Here is a 22540-nt window from a genome sequence, read left to right as displayed (position 1 = left end):
CGTGTCTTCTGATGTTGCCCTGGGGCACTGGGTCGCTCGATATTCAGAACACACAAATCTAATTCTGCTTGGCATAAACCAGAGAAGTGGCTCTGCATTACAGACCATGCTGCCTCCGTTGATTTCATGGATGTCTGTACCCTTGTCTGTGGACAGGTGGTAGGCTGAGTTGAATTCAACCCCCTCCGCCCACCCAAATTCTCTCCATCAGCTCTCATGCCAAAGGAAGTCTGAGTCAAACACTATTTTTGATTTTTTTTATAAATTGTCTCTACAGGATGATGTTCAGGCTACAACACACAGAATGTTTTAAAGGACCAGCTTTTAAAATGTGTCTGAAAAAATTAAACATACTGATAAGATTTTCCTCACCAAGAGAAGCACCTGCTAAACCAGTATGAATTCGCCCAGTAACCGTAATGGTGCCATAGTAGGTGAGTAGCGTTCCCCAAAAATTCATGTCCATCAAAACCTTGCAATGTGACCAGACTTGGAAATAGGGTCTTTGCAGATGTAATTAGTTAAGATGAAGTTATACTGGATGGGGCAGGGTTGGGCTCCAAATCCATGACTGGTGTCCTTGTAAGGGGAGGGATATTTGTAAATACATAGACGAACATACGTAAAAAGGCCATGTGAACGTGAAGGTAAAAATTGCCGAGATGCAGCTACAGGCCAAGGAACCACCAAAGACTGCCAGCAACCACAAGAAGCCAGCAAAAGGCGAGGAAGGAGTCCTCTTCAGCATCTCCAGGAGGAGCATGACTCTGCCGACACTTTGATGTTGGACTTCTGGCTTCCGGAACAGTGAGAAAATGCATGTCTGTTGTTTGAAGCCATTCCATCTGTGGCACGTTGTTAAAGCAGCCTGGAAAACCAATACAGTAGCCAATAAACTAATGCTGCTCACGTTACTTTGAGAGCTCGCCCCATGCCAGGCACTGCTCTGAGCACTTCCCACATGTTTACCCATTTCATCCTCCAAGCAACCTTCTGAGGGAGGTACTGTTCTTCTCATCTCACGTAAGAGATATTAAGTCCCTTGCCCACATTGGTTACCCAGCTGATGAATTCTAACTCAGATCCTACTCAGAACCTCCAACCGTGAGCTCTGACAGTTGGAAGGAGACACTGAGAAGAGAGTGCGGGCACAAGATGGTATGAACCCACAGCAGCCATGTTCCCGCTCCAGCTCCACTCCACTGACAGAGGAAATGAGGACCCACAGGAGGCAGCTGAATGATCAGGAAGCTTGGTTGCCTAGGAGCAGAAGTTAATGCTGTTTGGTTTCTAGGAAATTGAGTTATTAACAAGTGCTCTCAATTAAGAAAAGCCCCAGTGTGCTAACCTAAGCTAAAAAGAACTCAGGGGCTCTGTAGCTGACGTTCCTGGGAGGACCAGCAGGGCCAAAGCTTCAAAGAGTACAACTAGGAGAAGACCCATTTCTCTCCTAGGCTTGAAAGGGAGTGGACTTGCAGCAGCAGCTGGGAGGAGTTCCAAGGAAAGAGTGATCTTGCTGAGTTCAGATGTTTAATTCTTTGAACATATTTCCCTTAAGTCTGTTACGGCATTTAGGAGTTATTTCTAAAATTACCATGCTAATGTACAGCTTGGGCTGGTTGAAAGGGTGGGCTGGTTCTCTGGAATCTGTCAAATCTTTCGAGGGGGCCCCCACTGTTGAGCCACATACTAGGAGGAGCTGGAATGCCTCGTGGTCGCAGACGGTCCTCACTGTAAACACCATGCCTGAAGCTTTAAAAAGATGCATGGGATGAATATATCCAACACACCAAGTCTATACCAGGGTTTCTCAGGCCTCTAAGTTGGTTTTTTGGGCTGGATGATTCTTTGCTGGGGTGGGGAGAGTGTGTCCTGTGCATTGTAGGATGTCCAGCAGGATTCCTAGCTTCTCAGCCACTGGATGGCCAAGAGCATCCCTGTCCCAGTTGTGATAGCCAAGAATGTAGCCAGAATACCCACCCCACTGAGAACAACTAGTCTATACAGACAAACAGAAATATGCCACCATCAACGTGGGAAAGTCTTCGTATTTGCAAAGTTCATTACGCAGCGCAAGGGAGGGACTGGATAACACTCCCCCTTCACATCAGCTCTGCTCACATGCCCTTAGCCCAGATTTGGTCACCTACCCAAAAATCTTCTCTGCCCTCTTTCTCTCACCCTCCCTTATTGTCTCCAACACTACGCTCTCCTTTCTTCCATTCCTAACCCTTCCCCATTCTCCTTCCCTGGCTCATTTTCCTCTATTAGTTCCAAAACATTGATGTGTCAGTTTCCTTAGCTGTCATTTCTGCTTTCCTTGGTGAAGTGTCACTTACCCATAACCCCATTTCTCACCTACATGCTGACAATTGACTTCTTAATCCCCGTCTTTAGCCTGACTCTGCTCTAAGCTTTAACTAAAAAGTACTGAATTAGTATTCCAGTATTCCAGCTAGATATTTATCTATACACATTCCACAGATATGTCAAAATCAAATTATCTATAACCAGGCAAAATATTTATTAAAATTCCGGGGAACCTGGGTAGCTCAGTCGATGAAGAGTCTTCCTTCAGCTCAGGTCATGATCTCAGGGTCCTGGGATCAAGCCCCATGTCAGGCTCCCGGCTCAGTGCAGAGCCTGCTTCTCCCTCTCCCTCTGCCTCTCCCCTCTGCTCATTCTCTCTCTCTCTTTCTCAAATAAATAATAAAATCTTTAAAAAATAATAAAATAATAATAACATAAAATTAAAATTCTAAGCAGCTTGGTCTCATACCACCATCCATCAAAATCTCATCAAAATTCTGAGAGGCCTCCCTTCTGTAAGTCCCCCAGAATCCATTAGTCACCAGGCATTGTAATAGATTCTATGGTGGCTGCTTCCTCCAGTCTGTGACCTTCTCTCCACTCTTGCTGTACTGCCCTGGGCCAGCTCTCTTGCAGGACTGGGTCTCTCCGTTGCCATGCCCCCACTGTTGTTAAAGCACCATTCCAAAACAGTTAGGATCCACTCCCCCTCTTCTTCCTATGCTTCTACTACAACAACAGACTCCGTGATTCAGCCAGGTACTCAACCCAGAAACCTGAGCCTCACCGTTCACTCCTCCTCGTGCTTTCCATTCAACTGGTCAACATGGTCATCATTCTACCTGGAGTTAATCTATTCCTCTCTTTCTACTTCTGCTACCGTACTCTCAGCAACTGTTATATCTTGTCTAGACCAATCGGTAGGTCTCCCTGACTCCAATATTTGCCCCATCCAGTTACCATTACATGTAGTCACCAGAAAGATCGTTAAAAATAAAAATCTGCCATACAATCCAGCAATCCCACTTCGGTATTTATCTGAAAGAATCAAAAGCAGGTTCTCAGAGATACCTGCACTCCCATGTTCACTGCAGCATTTTTCATAATAACCAAGAGGTGGAAGCAATCCAAGCATCCATCAACGGATGAATGGATAAAGAAAATGTCCTATATACATACAATGGAAGATTATTCCACATTAAAAGAGGAGATCCCATCACAAGCTACAAGATGGATGAACTTTGAAGGCATTATGCTCAGTGAAAGAAGCCAGTCACAAAAAGACGTATGTATAATTCCACTTACAAGAGGTATCTAAAGTAGCCAAGTCTGTAGAAATAGAAAGTAGAATGGCAATTACTGGGAGCTGGGGAAAGGGAGAAAAGGGGAGTTGTTCAATGGGTATAGAGTTTCAGTCGCAAGATGTCAAAGTTATAGAGATCTATTGCACAAAAATGTGTATATACTTACACTTAAAGATGGTAAAGATGGTGAATTTTATATTACGTGATGTGTTCCACAACTGACAATTTTTTTTCTAATAAAAACCTGTTCCTATAATTGCCTGTTGTAAACCCTTCCCTGGCTCACCTTCTCTTCTGGCCTTTGCAAAATCTGTCTGCTGTGCTTGGAACCATCTTCAGAACACCTCCCCTCCCCCACTTCCTCAGTTCCCAGCAAATGCCTCCTGGTCCTACCGGGTGACTTCTCTGACCTTCCTCCTTTGTGCTGCCATGGTCCCTACACTTACCCACTGGGGCACTCACACTAAGTAGCTGTTGCCCATTTTCCGTGTCTGCTCACCGTAAGAGACTGTGAAGGCCTCCCACACGGGTACTTTAGCGTCCTTGCATCCTTCATCTCTGGAGACCAGCATGCTGCCCAGCTCATTCAGCAAGGCATCCCTCAGAACCCAGTGCCGTGCCTAAGAAGACTTCCATTGAATTATAGTTTTTCCATTTTATTCTACCTGAAATTAATGTTTCTCCTGTTTCCCCAATCTGATTTTTCTACCTTCTTTTTTAGGGTCTCTTTCCTCAGTAAACTTCCAACCCTGGTCTGGTCCTGCCTTGACTAACCTCAGGCTTTCCAACTGCATTTTCTTTATACTTCTCTCCCATGGCTGCTGGATTCCAAAGCTTTTCATCAATGTGGTTTCCCTCCGACAGTATGGAGAACGGCCCGTTGAAGTGGAATAAAGTCTCATTCTAACTGAGACCTATTAGAAGAAAGCAGTGAGTAGCCATCGGGATTATTTACATGCAGGTTGAGGGATAATCTACTCCTCTGAGCTCCTGGACAGGAGATTTGTGAACATTTCTCCACTTCTGTTTTAAAATGTAGAGTTTATTATTACTCCATTCTGGTGAGGCCAACAGTTGAGGAGAGGGCTGCCACTGAAGAGAGAGTTGTTTACTCACAGTGACCAGGAGGAAGGGGCACACATGACACTGTCAGAGCCTTAGGAGGAAGGAGTGAGGTTAGTCCAGAGGCAGAGGAGGCAAGGAGAAAGCATGGATGAGAACTTCTCTCGTGGTTTTGGCTGGAAGAAATGGATGAGGCAGGGTTAGCAGGCCTTGAACATTTAGGATTGGCTAGTAGGAATACTTAAAGGAGGTTTGGGGCATAGGGGCTGTCCCTAGCTGTCTGGTACCTGGCCCTGTGGTGATTACAGCGGCAGGGAATAGTGGCCCAGAGTGTGAGAGCCCAAAAAAGGAGGTGGGTGGGGGAGATGGGCTTTGGATCAGTCGGTTTTTGGTTTGGTACAGAGGAGTCATAGCTCTCTCTAGGAATTGGCTTACCCTGAGAGGGTCAGTGTCTCCCCTGTCAGCTAGTCTCCAAGATATCAGAGCATCATAAAATCTAGAAAATAAAAAACATGATAAATATACTTCCCAACACCAGAATCAGACCATAGGACATGAAGCATGGCTGTAGGGAGGACAAAAAAGAGGGAAAAAATTACAGATAATATTGCTACTAACATTGCAGATAACGCAGAGCATTCCCTGACTCTTAAAAAGTTGTTAAGAAAAAATCTTCTAGCTATAGATTAAAAATAGCCACTCACTTTCTGAGAAGCCAGCTTCTAAAACATTTACTTTAGATTTCTTTTTATGTGAAGTGATAAATATACATTTTTCCCATGGAGAATATTTATGAAAACTTTTCTGGGAAATGTCTTTTCACTAAATATAGGGTCTCTGGAGACAGATCAGGAAAACAGCCCCCCAAATGTGCTGTCAATTGTGACCTGACAGTCTGAATTACCATATTTTTATATTGTAACTCACTTCCTTTAATGATATATATATTCTACTAATGGTGTGAAAGAGATGGAAACTGGCAGCTTTAATGGTGCATGATATATGTGCTCCCTAACCATTAAATGCAAGGTTTTGCCTGAGATAAGAGGGAGCTCCAGCTTGCTTTCATCTGGGACATGGGCTTCAGCCCTGACACTCAGCAGAGGTGACTTTGGTGGTGACGTGGCACATGAATCCCATCTCCTTAGTGCATATGAAAGATGACCCCCCAGCCAGACTTTGACAGTTGGTATGCCACTTCCTTTTTCCAGATGGCCTCCCCCTCCTCCTACTTGGGTCCCTCCTCTCTCTCTCCCTTTTTTTTCTCTCTTCCTGGATGAGGCTCTAGCCCTCAGCACTTACTGGAACTGATTGTCAATTCAAATGACTGCACCCAGGGGTCATCCTGCTGGAGGAGAGGCATGACCACATGTGTTTGCATTTTGGAAACTGGGATTTTGGAAATGAACCCGAGGTGGTGTTTAGACAGGAGACTGCCCGAGTGTGCCCCTATCTGGTGGCCCTTCCTGGAGCCCGGGACACTCTGTCTTGCTGGCAGCCTATGGTGTCCTCTGCGCACACAGAGGGCGTCAATGCCTTCTCCTCGTTTGGCTGGACACTGAAAATGCGCTCAGGCTTCCAAGCTTGACAGAATTTCCAGATAGGGCATATCTGTCATAGCCACTTTCTGTGATGTGCCATGTCTGTCCCTAACACAAGCATGGATGGTGCTTGTGCCTTGAGCCCTGTGAAGGCGTCTGGGACCCTGTTAGAGTTACCTTCACTTCTCCCAGCTCTACTTCCTCTCCTCCTCTTTGTTAGGACTGAAAGCTGTGAACCTGCCTTCCCTTGTCTTAGCAACCCCTGACTACTATTTGGCTTCTCAACATTAGGTCTACAATTTTTTTAAGTCAAAAATTATAGATGCTTTACATAAAATCCAAAAAAAAAAAATAGAATGAGCTAAAGGGACTACTCAAGAGACACCTGACTGCTTAAACATCAATCAAAGACTTTTGTCCCTGAGACAAATCCAATATCTGTACTGGCCCTTAAGGAGAAAAGAAATTCTGGATTTTAAATCAAGAATGTGGACAAACAGCTACATAAATTAAATGCTATTTTTTGAAAGTTTCAATAAATGAAGAGATATACCATATATATGCACCTGTATTTGCAAACTAAATATTGCAAAAACATCAAATATTTCAAGATGAAGTTCAATGAACTCTTAATCATATTCTCAAAAAAAAAGTTTTTCTTTGGACTTAGTGCATATTAATTATGGAGTTTATCTAAGATAGAAAACAGATAAGCATAACAAAGGAAAACAACAATTGAGACTATTTAAATTCAATGAATAAATAGTCCAGAATTAGACCATATTATAAATAAGAATTTTGTATGTAGTAAAAAGATATCATAAATCAATGGAGGCAAAGTTGGAACTATCCCATAGCATTGGTTTTGCTTATTAGCATTAGAGGAAGAATTACTTTAGACCCAAGTAACATGATAAATAAATTTAAAATGAATAAGAAGTTAAATGTAAAACTGTAACCATGAAAATATCATTATAGATTCTCATATCACTGATAATTTTTTACTTCTGGAAAGTCTGGAGGAGGGACGCCTTTCTAAGAACAAATGTGATAAAAGAAATCAGAGAGAACAGGGAATAGATTTGTAGGAAATAGTTAAAAACACCTAAGCTCCAAGGAAAGTTATTAACCAAAAGAAAAAGAGTAAGCTGGCAAATATGATATAGAAGTGACTGACATTTATAGCATGTAAAAGTTCAAGCAACTTTCAATAAACACATTCAGACCCAATACATAAACTAGAAAGACAATGAGATAATAAAATTCGCAAACAGGAGAGATGACTTTGCCAGTTATAAAAAATAATGCAAATTAAACAAACAAAACCCAGCTTACATATTAACAAAATAAAAGTCTAATGGTAATTTACATTACTAATAATGACAAATCAAAAATATTGTCACCCACATTGCATATAGCATTTTAAATCTATACTATCCCTTTGGAAAGTTCCTTGGCAATATAGTTCAGGGACCATAGGAAAGATTATATTGTTGGAAATGATAATCCTACTTTCATATAAAATATGGGAAAAGCTATACACATGAAGATGTTTATCACAATATTATCTTGGCAGCAAAAAAAAACAGAAGTAAACAAATGTCCAGTGATAAAAGAATAACCAAACGGGTTGTGAAATTGAATTTTAAAACATCTCTGCAGACTCTTTCATCACCCAGCCGGCAAGACATATTCCTTCCCCTTGAACCTAGGCCAACCTTGATGACTGGTTAGTGTAGCTGGAGGGGCACTGTGTGAAGGTCATAGAAGACAACGCAGCTTCTGCCTGACAGCTTAGAACACTCCTGCTAGAGCCCTGAGCCACCACATAAGAAGTCGCAGCATCCTGAGGTTGCCATATTGTGAGGAAGCCAAAAGTAGCTTGAGTCAGGGCTCCACTCTGAGATGCTCCGAGACTACATTAAAGAGAGGTGGAAGCCTGGCCAGCCCCCAACTGCCCCAGCGCCTGTCCCACATCCAGCCACCATGTGATGGCAACTGCTTGAACTTAGACCACCCGGGCAAGCTTTCCCAAGCCCAGGACACATGAGAGATAATACAATGGCTATTGTTGTTTTAGGTCAGTAAGTTCTAAGTGGTTTGTTGCATGGCAATAGATGACTAAAACAGAAATCACTATTACACAGAACATGAAGCAGCCATTAAAAAGCTTATTTTAAAAGACCATGTAAAAACACAGAAATATTTCTTTACATGGTATTTAATGAAAACGCAAGACATAAAATTTTTGTACATTACAATTGTAACCATTTAAAAAAATACCAAAAAGGACTAGAATGGGGTAAGGGCCATGTTGAGAGTTGGATTAGGTTGGTAGCATTAGGATGATATTGTGCTAATGTCTAGACATACTAAAATGTAGCTATAATGATTGTGTAATTAATTAATGAGAACCACTTGTCTCTTAAAAGAAAAAAAAACCTGAGAGTCCTATCTTAAGAAACTGGCTTAGCAAAGTGAAAAAAAAATTGAAGATATTAGACGCACGAAAGTACGATGGCAAAATTTGCCCCTTTCCCAAGAGTGATTATGAATTGGAATGGAAGCCCTGACGTATGTGTGTTGAAATGGCAACGCTGTGACTCCCATTGTTCCCAAAGTTTGAAAAGAGCTCACAAATATTATCCGCAGCTGAATATGTACACCAGAATTTTTCTTTTTATTTTCCTGCTTTTATTTTTAAGACAGATCATTATACAGGTATTTTGTATAAAATCCAAATGATGTAGGGGCATCTGGGTAGCTCTGTTGGTTAAGTGTCTGACTCTTGATTGTGTCTCAGGTCATGATCTCAGGGTTGTGAAATCGAGCCCCATGTTGGGCTCCACACTGGGCATGGAGCCTCCTTAAGATTCTCTCTCTCAGACTATAGACTCCGGGAAACAATCTGAGGGTTTTAGAGGGGAGGGGGTTGGGGGTGCGCTAGCCCGGTGGTGGGTATTAAGGTGGGCACGTATTGCATGGAGCACTGGGTGTTATACGCAAACAATGAATCGTGGAACACTACATCAAAAACTAAGGATGTACTGTACAGTGACTAACATAACATAATAAAAAATTTAAAAAAACCCACACACAAAAAAACAAACAAAACAAAACAAAAAGATTCTCTCTCTCCTCCCTCTGCCCCTCTACCACTCTCTTCAAAAAAAAAATACAAATGATGTGGAAATGTTTGAACTGTCTAAATGAAAATATGGTTTTACAGTCATGTCTCCTGGGACTAGAATAGAGACTACCTTCCACTCACGTCATGTCGCCTCGGAAACACACATGGCTTCTCAGTGCCCAGTGACCTAACAACTAAAGGACACACTCACACATACACACACACACGTACACACACAATATGGGATGAAGGACTAAGACTCCATAGTGGGAAATAAAACACCCGTCAGGAAAAGGGTGACTACAGCGACACGTGGCAGTCACTGGCTTCTTGTCGTTTTGTTAAATCCCACAGGGCAAGGATTGCCACAGCGCCTTCTCAGGCCTCAGGGTAAGTTGGCTGGTGGCCTATCTGGTACTTCGTGTGCTATCCTTGGAGAGCATGTAGGCTTTGGAGAGAGTGCCCTTCTTAGAGGCTGACAGCCTACTTCCTGCTGGGGCAGGTTTGGGATCAGCAGCATTATTTCAGGGGTTGAACAATTCCAGACGTTTGCAGGTGAAGACAATAGTTACAGCAATAAAACTCCTTCAAAATTCTGCTAAGCTTCTTGTCTATTTATTTTCCCGTAGTCAGTCACTGTGTGTGCAAGATCTTATCTTGACCTAATCTTTATGCCTAAGACTTAAGTCTAGACATTGGCAAACTTGTCCTGTCAGAGGGCTAAACAGTAAATATTTTGGACTTAGTGGGCCCAAAGGCAAAAATCAAGAGTATCATGTAGGTAATTACATAATAAGAAAGAAAACATATGTCCACATTTTTTTCTCACCTGTTTTACGGTCGGGGGTGGTTGGCGGGGGGAGAACCAATGGCAGGTCAGATTTGCCTGACAGATTGCAGTTTGCCAACCACTGCTCTAGTCTGTTATTCCTGGCCTCGGTGCGGCATACCCTTCCCATTCATCCTCACGGTGGTCCCCTTGAAGTCATGGAGATCAGTCGGCTTTAGAGCAAAGATAACGCCCTATCTGATCTTTGTTGCTATTATTATTTTACATCGCTATGGTGATGCAGAGAACACTTAACAGAGGATGCTGAGAGAGGCCTGCGGCCATAAGCTATATCCTGGTGAAGCTACCACTGCAGAGTCTCTACTAACCTCTTCTGTCTGCAAGAGAAATGTCCTTCGTGTTTTTAGCCCTGCCAGGTTCCCACAATGATTGCACCCTCAGTTGACTTAGATTCCAGGATGCAGGTAAAATCCTATTTTAGCAAAGCCCGACTCCCTTCCACCAATGCCTACAAGGCTGTTAACCCAAGCTAGACAATTTTAGGGCAAGAGTGTCAAGAAACAGCCAGCACACACCAGGCTGTAAAAATTTCCCAGCTGTTCCCTAATACTGTGGACTCAGTCTGCCCCTGCTCTGCCTCCCAGTGAACTCAGAGAAGAGTGTTTAATAAATGTTTTACCACCATATAGCAAAGCTCACCAGGTAGCCTGCAATCCGTGTATTCTCACCCACTACCTGACCACTTCAACTAATCCTATGCCACATGCTTAGGGTCTATTACTTGCAGCCTCCCATTTCAGGAACCAAATTCCATATTATAGTTTAGGCTTTGATCATATGGTCCAGGATTATAGCGTCAGCTTCCAGGGAGCAGGGTGGAGGAAGAGATCAAATCAAAAGGGGAAAGCGACATGTGCCAGATGTCTTTAAAAGAACGCTCTTAGAAGCTGCTAAATGATGATTTTGCTTGCATACCATTGGCCAGAGGTAGAGACAAGGCCATATCTAACAACAGAGGACCTAGGAAGTACAACCTTCATCCCGGGTAGCCATGTCTCTCCAAAGAATGGAGCTTTATCACTTTGGAAGTGAGGATGGTAACTAAGGGCTGACGGGTGGTCTCTGCCCTAGAGAGGTGATGGTATAATTCCCATTTTGAAGATGTGGACACTAAGGCTTAAAAAGGTGGAGCTAAGTGCTGTTTTCAGAATAAGTGGTAAAAACCAAAATTCAAACCAGGCAGTCTGACTCAGGAGTCTCATGTTCTTCACAAAGGGTCACCCAGCTTCTATGTAGGGATCCACAGTTTGGAGGTGCCCATCCAATGTGCATATAAATAGAATCTGGTAAAGGAAACAGCTGTGTGCTTTTTCTCCAGTGACATTTGGAATCATGACATGTCTTAGCATAATTAGGAGAGTAAGTCTGAGAAAATAAAGTGGAAAAAGGAAGCGATGGTCCATCAACAGATGAATGGGTACCCAAAATGTGGTATATATCCGTACGGTGAAATATGATTTGGTCATCAAAGGGGTGGAGAGTTAAGATGGCGGAGGAGTAGGGGACCCCTTTTTCAGCCGGTCCCCTGAGTCGAGCTGGATAGGTAACAGACCAGCCTAAATAACCACGGAATCAGCCTGAGACGCAGGAAGATACATCCAGATCTCTACAAATGAACATCTCCAGCGCTGAGTATTGAGGTACGAAGAGGGGAGCTGTAAACCGTGCACAGATATCGGAAGATAAACGGAAGGGGGAGGGAGCCGCCGCGTTTGGGCGCCGGGAAGCGGCAGCCACCTGCACGGGGGAGCGGGCAGACTCATGGACCGGCACCCGCGAGAGAGCGGACTGAGACCGTGAGCCGTGAACGCGCGCCACCAGGCTTCTCACGGAACACCAGAATCCCGGTGTGCTCACCGGGCATAGACTGAGACCGGGAGACCCGGGAGCTGGGAGGCGGCCTGGCTGGCGGTTAGAAACACAAAGGACAGAGACGCGCCGACCCTGGAAGTGAGGGCTGGGACGCCGGGTGTGGTGCGCACATCCCGGGACGCTGCAGGGTTGAGCAGCACCAACAGTAACGGAGTTAAAGTGGCCAGAACATCAGTGGAGAACGGGCCGCAATCCCTCTGTTCTGTGACAATGCAGCCGCTGCTGCTCTGACCTCAGAAGAGGCACCGCCGCCAGGGAAAGCCCCAGAGAACAAAGCCTGGAAATACCGGCTCAGAGAGTGCCCATCCCCATCCCCCTCACAGGGGACACGGATGACTCTAACAAACAGGGTGCCTGAGTATCGGCGCGGCAGGCCCTCCCCAGAACACAGAAGGCAGGCTGAAAAATCAAGAAGCCCACAACCCGGGCGCCTGGGTGGCACAGTCATTGAGCGCCTGTCTCTGGCTTAGGGCGTGATCCCAGCGTTCCGGAAAGGAGTCCCTCATCGGGCTCCTCCGCTGGGAGCCTGCTTCTTCCTCTCCCACTCCCCTGCTTCTGTTCCGTTCTTGCTGACTGTCTCCCTCTCTCAGATAAGTAAATAAATAAAATCTTTAAAGAAGAAGCCCACATCTCTAAGTTCCCTATAAAACAAGGGGCACGGCCTGGGACCCAGTCAATAATCTGGGCTCTGGACAACCCCGCAACCTCTCCTCATCAGAATGACAAGAATGAGAAGCCCCCCCCCCCAGCAAAGAAAAGACAGTGAGTCTGTGGCCTCTGCCACAGAAGTAACGGATATGGATGCAACCAAATTATCAGAAATGGAATTCAGAGTAACAATGGTCAAGATGATGAGTAGACTTGAAAAAAGTATTAAGGAAAATGTTACTGAGAATATATAATCCCTAAGGGCGGAAATGAGAGCGAATTTGACAGAAATTAAAAATTCTATGAGCCAAATGCAGGCAAAACTAGAGGCTCTGACGGCCAGGGTCACTGAAGCAGAGGAAAGGGTTAGTGAATTGGAGGATGGGTTAATAGAGGAAAAAATGAAAATAGAAGATGGTCTTAAAAAATCACGCCACGAATGTTGGCTACGGGAGATTACTGACTCAACGAAACGATCCAATGTTACAATCATCGGGATCCGCATCCCAGGGGTAGAGAACAAGGTCTCATAGAGATATTTGAGCAAATTGTAGCTGAAAACTTCCCTAATCTAGCAAGGGAAACAAACATTCGTGTCCAAGAGGCAGAGAGGACCCCTCCCAAGCTCAACCACGACAAACCTACGCCACGTCACGTCATAGTGCAATGCGCAAATATTAGATCCAAGGAAACAGTATTGAAAGCGGCCAGGGCAAAGAAATTTCTCACGCACAAGGCAAAGGCATCAGAATTACGCAGACCTGTCTACACAGACCTGGAATGAGAGAAAGGGTTGGGGAGCATTTTTAAAGCTCTTTCAGAGAAAACATGCAGCCAAGGATCCTTTATCCAGCAAGGCTGTCATTCAGAATTGATGGAGAAATAAAGACATTTCAGAATCAACAGTCACTAACCAATTTCGTAACCATGAAACCAGCCCTACAGGAGGTACATGCAGGGGTTCTATAAAAGTAAAAAGGCCCCAAGAGTGATACAGAACAGAAAGTCACAGCAATGCAAACAAAGACTTTCGATACAACATGGATCAGTAAAACATATCTCTCACTATATGAATATTAATGGTTTAATTCTTCCTTAAAAGCCACAGGGTTGCAGATTGGATAAAAAGAAATGACCCATCCATGTGTCTTCACAAGAGACTCATTTCGAACTCAAAGATGCATTCAGACTGAGAGTAAGGGATGGAGTACCATCTTTCACGCAAATGGACTCAAAAGAAAGCTGGGGTAGCAATTCTCATATCAGATAAACTGGATTTTAAACTACAGACTATAGTTAGAGATGCAGAAGGGCACTATATTATTCTTAAAGGAAGTATTCAACAAGTGGATATGACAATTATAAATATATGCCCCCAACAGGGAGCAGCAAGATACACAAGCCAACTCTTAACCAGAATAAAGAGACATATAAATAAAAATACATTAATAGTAGGGGACTTAACACTCCACTCTTAGAAATAGACCGAACACCCTGGCAAAAACTAAGCAAAGAATCAAAGGCTTTGAATGCCATACTGACGATTAGGACTCTCTAGATATATATAGAACACTACACCCCAGAACCAAAGAATACTCATTCTATTCTAATCCATGGAACATTCTCAAGAATAGACCATGTTCTGGGACACAAAACAGGTCTCAGCCGATACCAAAAGATTGAAATTATCCCCTGCATATTCTCAGACCACAACGCCTGAAATTGAACTCAACCACAAGGAAAAATTTGGAAGAAACTCAAACATCTGGAGACTAAGAACCATCCTGCTCAGGAATGACTCGATAAACCAGGAAATCAAAAATCAAATTAAACAATTTATGGAGACCAATGAGAATGAAAATACAACAGTCCAAAACCTATGGGATACTGCAAAGGCAGTCCTAGGGAAATACATGTATCCAAGCCTCACTCAAAAGAATAGAAAAATCTAAAATGCAGTTTTTATATTCTCACCTCAAGAAGCTAGAACAGCAACAGAGGGACAGGCCTAATCCACGCACGAGGAAGCAGTTGACCAAAATTAGAGCTGAAATCAATCAAGCAGAAACCAGAAGTACAGTAGAGCAGATCAACAGGACTAGAAGCTGGTTCTTGGAGAGAATCAATAAAATTGACAGACCACTGGCAAGACTTATCCAAAAGAAAAGAGAAAGGACCAGATTATTAAAATTATGAATGAAAAGGAGAGGTCACGACGAACACCATTGAAATTGGAAGGATTATTAGAAATTTTTATCAACAGCTATATGCCAATAAACTAAGCAATCTGGAAGAGATGGAATCCTTCCTGGAAACCTATAAACTACTAAGATTGAAACAGGAAGAAATTGATTTCTTAAACAGGCCAATTAATTATGAAGAAATTGAGTCAGTGATAAACAACCTTCCAAATAACAAAACTCCAGGCCCGGAGTTTTCCTGGGGAATTCTACCAAACATTCAAAGAAGAAATAACACCTATTCTCCTAAAGCTATTTCAAAAATAGAAACAGAAGGAAAGCTACCAAACTCATTCTATGAGGCCAATATTATTGATCCCAAACCAGGCAAAGGCCCCTCAAAAAGGAGAATTACAGAACGATTTCCCTATAATATGGACGCCAAAATCCTCAACAAGATACTTGCTAATAGAATCCAACAGTTCATTAAAAGGATTATCCACCACGATCAAGTGGGATTCATACCTGGGATGCAAGCGTGGTTCAATATTCGCAAATCAATCAGCGTGATACATCATATCAACAAGAAAAGTCTCAGGAACCATATGATCCTCTCAATCGATGCCGAAAAAGCATTTGACAAAATACAGCATCCTTTCCTGACTAAAACCCTTCAGAGTGTAGGAATAGAAGGTACATTTCTCAATCTCATAAAAGCCATCTATGAAAAGCCTACTGCAAATATTATTCTCAATGGGGAAGAGCTGGAAGCCTTTCTCTTAAGATCAGGAACACGACAAGGATGCCCACTCTTGCCACTATTATTCAACATAGTACTAGAAGTCCTTGCAACAGCAATCAGACAACAAAAAGGGATCAAAGGTATTCAAATAGGCAAAGAAGAAGTCAAATGTCTCTCTTGCAGATGACATGATACTCTATATGGAAAACCCAAAAGAAGCCACTCCCAAACTATTAGAAGTTATAGAGCAATTCAGTAACGTGGCGACAAATCACGTCAGAAATCAGTTGCATTTCTGTACAATAACGAACGAAGAAAGAGAAATTAGGGAATCCATCCCATTTACAATAGCACCAAAACCATACATTACCTTGGAATTAACTTAACCAGAGACGTAAAGGACCTTTATTCTAGAAACTATAATCACTCTTAAAAGACATTGAGGAAGACATAAAAAGATGGAAAGATATTCCATGCTCATGGATCGGAAGAATTAACATAGTTAAAATGTCCATGCTACCCAGAGCACCACACTTTCAATGCTATCCCGATCTACTGATATATTAAAGAACTGGAACAAATAGTCCTTAAATTTGTATGGAAACAAAAAAGACCCCTAATCTCAAGGAACTGTTGAAAAGGAAAAACAAAGTCTGGGGCATCACAGCCGGATTTCGAGCTGTACTACAAAGCTGTGATCACAAAGACAGCATGGTACTGGCACAAAAACAGACACATAGACCAATGGAACAGAATAGAGAGCCCAGAAATGGACCCTCAGCCCTTTGGGCAACTAATATTTGATAAAGCAGGAAAACATCCGGTGGGAAAAAGACAGTCTCTTCAATAAATGGTGCTGGGAAAATTGGACAGCTACATGCAAAAGAATGAAACTTGACCACTATCTCACACCATACACAAAAATCAACTCCAAATGGATGAAAGACCTCGATGTGAGACAGGAATCCATCAAAATTCTAGAGGAGAACATAGGCAGCAACCTCTACAACATCGGCCAAAGCAACCTTTTTCATGACACATCAAAGGCAAGAGAAACAAAGATAAAATGAATTTATGGGACTTCATCAAGATTAAAAGTTTCTGCACAGCCAGAAACAGTCAGAAAAACTAAGAGGCAGCCCACGGAATGGGAGAAGATATTTGCAAATGACACTACAGAGAAAGGACTGGTATCCAAGATCTACAAAGAACTTCTCAAACTCAATACACGAGAAACAAATAAACAAATCAAAAAATGGGCAGAAGATATGAACAGACACTTTTCCAATGAAGACATACAAATGGCTAACAGACATATGAAAAAATGTTCAAAATCATTAGCCATCAGAAATTCAAATCAAACCACACTGAGATACCACCTTACGCCAGTTAGAATGGCAAAAATAGACAAGGCAAGAAACAACAATTGTTGGAGAGGATGTGGAGAAAGGGGATCCCTCCCACATTGTGGTGGGAATGCAAGTGGTACAGCCACTCTGGAAAACAGTGTGAGGTCCCTTAAAAAGTTAAAAATTGAGCTACCCTATGATCCAGCATTGCACTACTGGGTGTTTACCCCAAAGATACAGACGTAGTGAAGAGAAGGACCATATGCACCCCAATGTTCATAGCAGCAATGTCCACAATAGCTAAATCGTGGAAGGAGCCGAGATGCCCTTCAACAGATGACTGGATTAAGAAGTTGTGGTCCATACATACAATGGAATATTACTCAGCTATCAGAAAGAACGAGTTCTCAACATTTGCTACAACATGGACGGCACTGGAGGAGATAATGCTAAGTGAAATAAGTCAAGCAGAGAAAGACAACTATCATATGATTTCTCTCATCTATGGAACATAAGAACTAGAATGATCGGTAGGGGAAGAAAGGGATAAAGAAAGGGGGGGTAATCAGAAGGGGGAATGAAACATGAGAGACTATGGGCTATGAGAAACAAACTGAGGGCTACAGAGGGGAGGGGGGTGGGGGAATGGGATAGGCCGGTGATGGGTAGTAAGGAGGGCACATATTGCATGGTGCACTGGGTGTTATACACAACTAATGAATCATCGAGCCTTGCATCGAAAACCGGGGATGTACTGTATGGTGACTAACAATATATAATAAAAAATCATTATAAAAAAAAAAAAACAAAGGGGTGAAGTATGACGCCTGCTACAACATGGATGAACACTGAAAACACTGAGCTAAGTAAAAGAAGCCAGTCATGAAGGACCACAGATTATAGGACGCCACTTATGTGAAACGCCCCAAATAGGTAAATCTACAGAGACAGTAAATTAGTGGTTTCCAGAGGCTAGAGAAGTGGGGGATGGGGCATGACAGGTATGGGTACAGGGTTCCTCTTTGGGGTGATGAAAATGTCCTACAATGGACTGGGTGATAGTTGCTCAACTCTATGAATATACAAAAAACCATTGAATTACACATTCTAAATGGATGAATTGTATAGTATGTGAATTATATCTCAATATAGCTGTTGCCCACAGTGACACTGCGACAGGAACGTTAACATGGGGCCATACCTTGATGATACACGAGCATTGTGTGTGCCTGCAGAAATAGCTCATGCCATCAATGTCGCGGATGATGGAGGCCACAGGAAAGCCACGCTCATGTCAGGAATCCCAGGTTGTAGCTGCTGCCCCACAGAATAACAAAAGGGAAAGAAAAGAAGGAAGATTTTTTTAAAAAAGAACTATGACGTTCAAGGAATGTAGGATGAATGAACTTTCTTTTTAAACTGTGAAAATACTTTTATCTTTGTTATAGACTGAGAAACCATCCTTGACATGTTTTATGATTTAATATAGGGCCACGCATGGTGCGCTTGCACTGCAAATCCTATGAAGAGGGAGAGCCTTCTCTCGCTGTGTTGTCTCGTCTGACAATATAGATGGTGCCAGCGCCATCCTGCACTCCTTGCCCGCCCCACCGGGCGATTACTTGGGATTCCACTTAGTGTAGCATCAGAGGCCTGAGATCCAACTGATCCGTCTCCTCTTAGTTTATAGTGAAGGAACCAAATGAACCTGGCGTTCAGGGACTTTTCCAAAGTGATGAATCCAGTGGGGGCAGAGTTCCTGACCACCCAGACCGGGACACTTTACCTTATACCATGCTCAGTCCCAGAGCTGAGTCCCAAGAGCAATGAAGAAATGCTGTGGAAATGTTTGAAGGTCAGGAAACTCATATTTCATGTAAATATTCTCAATATTTAACAGAGACAAAAGTATTATTTTGGAACAGGGACAAAAATGGGTGTGTGACTACGCTCTCTGGCATCTACGGAGGGAGCATTCTTGCAAGCCAGCTCAGCTCCTGGGCTGTTCTACAGTTTGGAGATTCTGGAAAGGGCAAAAGGGAAAGTGGAGAGAACAGTTATGTTTAAAACTGTCCGGCAATGGTGTTTAGGGACAGGGAAATGAGAGTAGAAGAGAAAGACTTTCAGGGAGCAAAGGATAGTAAAAGGAGAAGCAAGGGAAGGAAAACTATTTTAAAGAGGGTGGCCATGTATTAAGAACACACTAGCCCCTTTCCCATTTCAATAAGAATTTGAGTAAAGAACTGAAATATTGGTTATAACCTTTTGGCCACCATATTGCTCCTTTGAATATAACGCCCTGCCCAAACGGAGCCTTGAGGTATTCTCTAATTTATTCAAGTTATACTGAGAATCAAATTAATCTATCTATCCAAATCGCCTACTTATAATTCAGGAAAAGAGTGCTCTCAGAACCTCTTTTAACATACTATGTCTTGCTCTCCATTACTGCACTATATGAACTGACAACTCGTAGTGAATATTCAGAAAGCAGAGAAGTTCTTACTCATCTTTCTATCCCCAAAGTACCGAACTCTGCTTTTACATAGGTGTGAGAACTTTCAACATTTACAAAGTTAACAAGCGATCTGAACTTTCCGATGATTCTCAGATGTGAGAAAGAAAAAGGAAAGGACAGCCATGCCTTGGGTTCTGTGGCATAGCTGATTGTTATCCCCCAGGATGGCCCAGGATACCTTGGCTGGTGTTGAGAAGAACAACTCAGGCTCCATCTCCATAATGTGTGGTTCTAAATTTCAGATTTGAGGATTGATGTTTGGCTTGTACTAGATTCTTCTCTGGAAGAAGAAAAGAAAGAGAGCAAAGGGTGAGCTCAGAAGACCATTCCAGGAAATCGATCTGAGGCAGAAGCAGCAGGGACAATGTTTTTTGAGAAGATGGCCAAAACGCATCAGACCAAACATAACAAGAGTTCAAAAGATCCCAAGTTATTTAGCTGAAAGACAATTCCAATGCTTTTTCTTGCACACAGCCCATCAGAGCTGAAACAAGTGAACTCCGAGAAGGCTTTAGACGACACCCTGAGAGGTATTTCCTTAGAAAACCAAGCTTGCAAATCCAACCAGCTCTCCGTCGGCCAGAGGCTGGCAGTTCGATCTGTGAATCCAGACTAATTCTTCATCTCTTTGAGACCCCTGCTATCTGCTTTTTAACACTTCACCAACTCCCTCAAGCCTGGGAGGGAGCATAAAAAGAAAACTCAAAAATAGTTCATCCAGGAATTTGGATTATCAGCGCTTTTTTTCTCTTCCTCTGTCGGTAAAGTGATATTTCTCTCTAGACTACAATTTCTACCATTGACCAAATTTTATGGCCTGTTTCTTTCTCTATCAGTTAGGTTATGCTAGGTGACACTACAGTAACTAACAAGCCCAAAATCTTAAAAGCTTAAAACACAATAGTTTATTTCGCAGTATATGCAAGTTCTGGCACCTTCTAGTCGCTGCCTTGGGTGTTATATCACCCATCGCCCCAAATTGATGATCACCCCAATTTGTATGATCACCATGAGGAAGAGAACATGGAAAACAACACCAGTTTTTTCTTTCTTTCTTTTTTAATTTTCTGGTATTCTTTATTTGTTTGTTTGGAGTACAAGTATTATTTTTCTTTTTTCTTCTTTTAAATTGAGGTTTAATTGACATATAATTTTATATTGGTTTCAGGTATACACCATACTTGTCTTCGATCCTTGTATACATTGTGAAATGATCACCACAGTAAGTCTAGTTAATATCCAACACCACGCCTGGTTACACATTACGTTTTCTTTTCTTTTTTTTTTTTTTTAAGATTTATTTATTTATTTAACAGAGAGAGAGACAGCCAGCGAGAGAGGGAACACAGGCAGGGGGAGTGGGAGAGGAAGAAGCAGGCTCATGGCGAAGGAGTCTGACGTGGGGCTCGATCCCATAACGCCGGGATCACACCCTGAGCTGAAGGCAGACGCTTAACCGCTGTGCCACCCAGGCGCCCCCACATTGTGTTTTCTTATGGTGAGAACTCAGATTTCTTTTCCTAGCAACTTTCAAATATATGATATGCAGCATCATTAATTAGAATCACATACCAGTTCTTAAGTGTTTCCACTCAGAAGGGACCTACTCCTCTCCCACTCACAGCTCATTCACCAAAAACATCACATGGAATATCCACCTTCAGAGGCTGGGGAAGTACAATCATTCTGTTTGGCCGAAGGAAGGAAAGCAGGAAATACTGGTGGGCAGCCGTAGTGCCTTCCATACCTGGTCTGCTCCTAAATATAAGAAGACTTGTTATTGTTTGCTTTTTACTTTGATCTCTGAAAGCCCCAAGCATGGTAGGGAGTGCTGTCCAGATGCTTGGGAGTACGAGTGCTTGAATGAATGACCTTGTGAAACACAAGTCTGGCCACCCTCGTCCTGACCATCCTCTGGTATCAATTACTTTTCGAAAGCTACCCTTCAGATGCTACCGTGACCCCCGGGGCTCTGTTGGCAGTGCACATTCGATAGGGTTCCATTTTAATGAGCCATCCTCAGCCCTTTCATCGCTCCTTGTAAGCGATGCCAAGCATCTGTACAATTAGAGAGCCTGTGTAACTTTGGAACCAAGTTTCAGAAAGTCTAAACTGACAACACTGTTTAAAAACAGCCCCATTTCATGCACAGAACATGACAGAGGAGAAACTTGAAGCCCAGAAATGAAGTGACTGGTCTAAATTACAAAGCTAATACATGGGTGTTGTTTTAAGTTGCTAAATGTATGGTAGTTTGTTGCACAGAAATAGAAAAGGAAGACAAAGTTAGAGTTCCTCAAGAGTATTTATATTTTACGGGGCTCAAACTAAGACCTAATGTACTAAAAAATCGGAAAGACAGTAAAAAGATCTTGACATTAACAGTCACTTCCATATGTAATTCAAAATAAAATGGAGTTTTATGGGGCACCTGGTTGGCTCAGTGGGTTAGGCGTCTGCCTTTGGCTCAGATCATGATCTTGGGGTCCTGGGATTGGGCTCCCTGCTCAGAGGGGAACCTGCTTCTCCCTCTCCCTCTACCGTTTCCTCTACTTGTGCTCTCTCACACTTTCTCTCTCTGTGTCAAATAAATAAATAAAATCTTAAAAAAATAAATAAAACATCGTTTTTGAAATGTTTATATGTATAGTATAATTAACAAATTCCTTACAGATTTTTTTTACTTCAAGAACCTGGATCTTTCTGTCAACACAATATTTTTCTCCTTTTTCTCTTTTTAACTAATCTACCATTGATTTTTTTAAGATAAGATAAGGAACCTTAAAGTTAATGCCTAATTATAGAATTTCAGAAATCGAGAATGAGGGCACGTGGATGGCGGGGAAAGGAATCCTTGCCTGGGGTCCAGAAACCATCTGAAGCCCCCTTCTCCTGCCAGTCACCCAGCCACCACCCGGGTAACCGGATTTCGTGGCAGCAGGCTTTAGCAGGTGCTCCCGCATTCTCCTCATTGGGTTCTCGCACTCCTCCTGCACCATTTTGGACTCATGCGTCTACTGCCATCCTCTCCAGC

General features: G+C 42.8%; 1 long non-coding RNA gene across 2 annotated transcripts; it reads right to left on the bottom strand.

Moving 5' to 3' along the window:
- Positions 1-278: 278 nt before the first annotated feature.
- On the bottom strand, positions 279-21962 carry LOC103667654. Of its 2 annotated transcripts, none has more exons than XR_569806.2 (5): positions 21079-21962; positions 19685-19786; positions 18190-18305; positions 1595-1752; positions 279-868 (listed from the first exon to the last, which is right to left on the bottom strand). It is a non-coding gene; the product is annotated as an uncharacterized LOC103667654 (long non-coding RNA). The 2 variants fall into 2 exon arrangements; XR_005839002.1 differs by lacking the exons at positions 279-868; positions 1595-1752 and adding exons at positions 4720-4852; positions 5112-5172.
- Between the last annotated feature and the right edge of the window lie 578 nt (positions 21963-22540).

Source organism: Ursus maritimus, unplaced genomic scaffold, assembly GCF_017311325.1.
Source record: "Ursus maritimus isolate PB19 unplaced genomic scaffold, ASM1731132v1 scaffold_1, whole genome shotgun sequence".
In the NCBI taxonomy this organism is placed as follows: domain Eukaryota; kingdom Metazoa; phylum Chordata; class Mammalia; order Carnivora; family Ursidae; genus Ursus; species Ursus maritimus.
Note: the sequence above shows the minus strand (reverse complement) of the source record. Positions and strands in the feature narration are given on the sequence as shown.